Genomic DNA, 4,316 nt, shown 5'->3' on the forward strand with positions numbered 1-4,316 from the left:
GCAACCCAAAAGTGGGTCACAAGAATATATGAAAGGGTCAAGAACAAACTTTAAAAATGGATTATCCTTTAAAGGAGAAAAATGTGGAATACTGTGGATTTTCCCTTGCAGGCTGGCAGAGTTCCAGCCTGCACAGGGCTGCTTGGGGCCCTTCTGCCCCACACACCCACTGTCTGCCCCACACAGTGGGGCCTGGGGTCAGGGGGCAGCAGGTCAGAAGTGAAGGGCACTGGGTTGTGATTGGCCACTGATGTTTACAAATGGGTCCTGGTACAGAAAAGGTTGACAATAAAGTACCACACTTCCCTGCCTTCTGCCTAGCTTCTGATTAACACTACCTCTCTCCACAGAAATGGAAAACAACATAAAGAAATGCAGTTTGATCACCAAGAAAAAAAATAAAATCAATAGGGCTCTTTCACATATCATTTTACTTTTTTCATAATAATAGTTGAGGCCTATACTTTCCTTTTCTAAAGAAAACACACTGGCATACCTGTCAGGGTAGATTTGTGCAAAACTTCATTCTTATGACCAGGACAGGCAGCATTAGCAGGAAATGGCGCATCCTGTTGCATGGTTATTGGCCATTCTTTCATGCTGTTCCAAGGTCTTTCTGACAACACAGGCAGCTTCCTAGACATGCTCCTCTTTTTCATGACTGCATCTGAAATCTTCTACCCTTTTGCAGAGAGTAGAAGAGAAGCATTGTGATGTAATGCTGCAAGTAGTTTTGTGCTTAAAAAAAGATGTTCACAGGAGAGGATGGCAGCTAAATACCATGCTACCCTTGTGTAAATGCTGTCATGAGGGACACCTGGCAATCCTGAGGCAGAAAAAGAACTTAGTTTGTTTTCAATGTCTCGTGTGGATAAATTTTCATGACCAGTTCATGTTTACTTATGTGTGTACACACTGAGGAACATAGCATCTGATTAAAACATTATTCAAGTCAGAAAAATTCTAAAGATCAATGTAACATTTCACCATTTGTACGGATCTTTTTGTCCATTTCTTGCATCTTACTTGGCTGCAGTAAGGAAAAGAGAGACAGTTACTTTATCTTCAAGTTCTAGTCAGTTTCACTCTAACTTTCATGTTACTTTTTTATTTAAAATCTGGCAGGTTAGTGGTTACATAGAAACAAATCCTGTTTGTATTTTTTAACTATTAATATAATATGATTATAACATGATTATTAATATTGACCTGTAACTTAACATGATTATTTAACATAACTTAACGTGATTATTTAATATTATATTAATAGTTAAATTGTGTAACTATTAATATAATATTAAATAATCATGTTAAGTTATGTAAGACTGTAACTAAACACAGTCTAGGCTTGAAAACTAAACCACACGACTCCCTCTTCTAGAAGGAGCAAAGTCAACACACAATTTGTGTGATATAAATGAACATATTTCTTTACCTGTTGTTGTTTGATAAATTAGTCCACTGATAATAAAAGAATGATAAGAATTCAGTTTATTGTTTTCTCCTGTTTATATTCTTATTTACATTGTGCATTTCTGTCACCACATATGGTGAAAAATAAGCAAGTCACTGCCAAGCAGGTAATTTAATAATGTGAATGGACTTTTTGTTATTGTGAAAACATCTATTCTGAAAACTATGGATTAGTTCATTATTTTGTTTTATTTCCAGGTTAGGTTTTGTGAAACTGAGCCCTTCATCTTATTCTTACTCACTTACCTATGTTCATTTAAATCAATTGTATTATTCACTTGAGTAAAAACGTGCAGAATCAACCCTTCCCTTGACAATATCCCTTTATATTCAGAATCCAAAACTTCATTTTTAATAAGTGTTTATTAAGGCTATCAATATTAAATAAAGTTCACAAACTACATTACGTATCTTGTCACAGGGTCATAGACACCTCATTGGCCGAGCCTTACATTAAACAGGATACAGAATCCAATGTTTTATGTCTAAAAGTTAATATCTGCCATTCTGTTCCTACTATGTGAAAATATAATTATAGGGGTAAATACAACACTTGATAACTCCATAACCTGACATTAAGAAATCTACCCGCGTACTGCAGTCACAGTGACAAGGAGATGATGTGTTATGTGCAACTAACTCTAACAAAACTTCCTGGTATTGCAGGGAAGACTGGGACATACGACAGAACAAAGCTCCTAAAATAGTTTTTTTCAAGTGAGGACATGCAACTGTGGAACATAATGTTTTGCATTCTACACAACAAGAAACACAAATAGAAAACTCCTCACAAGCCACTTCACAATCAGAAATGAAGTTGCCTCACTCCTTGTCCCAACCATTCTAAGATTGCACTACACATCTAATGAGAGAGAAACTGGATACTGTTTTTTTTAAGAAAGCCTAATGAAATCAATACCCAGTCTTCCCCCTTGCCAAAAAAACAAACGTTTCACATGATCAAGAAAAATTCCAGTTCTCAATTTCAAGCTTCCAAGCTCTTATTAAAAAAAAATAAAAGCAACAAAATCCCACATATTTTAGTCATGAAACTTAAGAATTTCTATTTAAGGCTCATCCCATTGTGGACATCTGGGGGAAAAATGCATTATTGGGCAAGTTAGGATGGTGTGTCAAGCTTAACTTTGATTTTCATTATTGTTGAAACCTGAATGTTAAAATAACAGAGTTTTTTGTCTTTAATTTCCTCTTTTTTATTAAAAATATAAAAAATATATGTTTGATGGAAACTTATTAAAAGCATATTCTCTAACCAAAGGACCACCCGGACTCCACATAAATATGTATTTAAGCATTTTATAAAAATGATATTAGGTATCTTAGCAATTGGACCATCTCCATGGAAATACTAGTTTTTCTAGTATATCACATCCATCCATATCTAGAATGCATCATCAGTCAAATGCCAGTTTTCCTAAAGTAGTTTAAGCATGTGAAGTGGCCAATTTTTAACGTCTTTATCTCCATCTTTATTCATACCAAAATAATTGGACAAATTAAAAACAAACTGCTATCCAAAATTTCATTTTCCAATTTGAAACAAATTTTAGCTATAAGAAAACAAAAGTGACCCAGGACTTCTCTGATTTATTCACTTAACATTAATATTGTTAAGAAATGGGTTTAGCAACCACTGAAAATAAAGCAATATAAAGGAGTTAGTGTATACATTATAATAATAAGGAGAAAAGTATAGGTCTTTGTCTGTCTGTGTGTCTGTGCATAATGCTTTTGGGCAACTACGCATGTGCCACCCAGAGGGCCAGCGGTGATTGGCTAAGGGGCTCCGACTCCTCAGTCAGGGAGGGAGCCACCACCGCCTCAGGCAGGGAAGCAGGAGCCCCACTGGTCCATGGGAGGAGGCAGAGGCGAAGGAGGGTGGGTAGGGGGAGGGAGGAGCTGCTGCCACCACCTCAGGTGGAGAGAAGCCCCACTGCTCCACAGAAGGAGGCAGAGGTAGGCAGGCAGGCAGAAGGGGATGGAGCTGCCACCGCCACCACCCCCTCCTCAGATGGAGTGAAGCCCCACCACTCCACAGGAGGAGGCGGAGGTGAGCGGGCATGCGGGCAGGTGGGGGGACAGGGAGCCACTGCGCTGCCTCAGGCAGAGGAAGTCTTGCTGCTCTGAGGGAGGAGGCAGAGGTGATGGCAGGTGAGCTGGGGGGAGGGAGCCGCCACCACTGCTGCTTTCTCAGCTGGAGGGAAGTCCCTCTGCTTTGCGGGAGACGGGGGAGGCAGGCAGGAGGGAGGGAGCCACCTCCACCACTGCCACCTCAGGTGGGGGAAAGCACCTCTGCTCCGTGGGAGGAGACAGAGGCAGGCGGTCGGGCAGGGAGGGAGGGTGCTGCAGGTGAAGGGAGGTCCTGCTGCTCTGTGGGAGGAGGCGGAGGCAGGTGGGTGGATGGGGGGGAGGGAGCTACCACTCCCACTGCCACCTCAGGCAGAGAGAAGCCCCGCTGCTCCATGGGAGTTGGCAGAGGCATGGGGGTGGGTGGGGAGAATGGGAGCCGCCACCACCTCAGGTGGAGGGAAGCCCCATTGCACTGTGGGAGCAAGTCGTGGCAGGTGGGTGGCGTGGAGGGAAGAGCTACCACTGCCTCCTCAGGTGGAAGGAAGTCCCACTGCTCCATGGGAGGAGGCGGAGGCAGGTGGGAGGGTGGGGTGGAGGGAGCCACCACTGCTGCCACCTCAGGCAGAGGGAAGTCAAGCTTCACCCCTCCCTGCTCCTGGGAGGCGGTGGCAGTGCAGGGTAGTGGGTGGTGGTGCTCTGTCCCCACCTGCCCCCTGCCATCATTCTTGACAGGCAATTTGCTAGTCTGTAAA

This window comes from Gavialis gangeticus, unplaced genomic scaffold (genome assembly GCF_001723915.1).
Source record: "Gavialis gangeticus isolate Ggan-Ray unplaced genomic scaffold, GavGan_comp1, whole genome shotgun sequence".
Taxonomy (NCBI): Eukaryota; Metazoa; Chordata; order Crocodylia; family Gavialidae; genus Gavialis; species Gavialis gangeticus.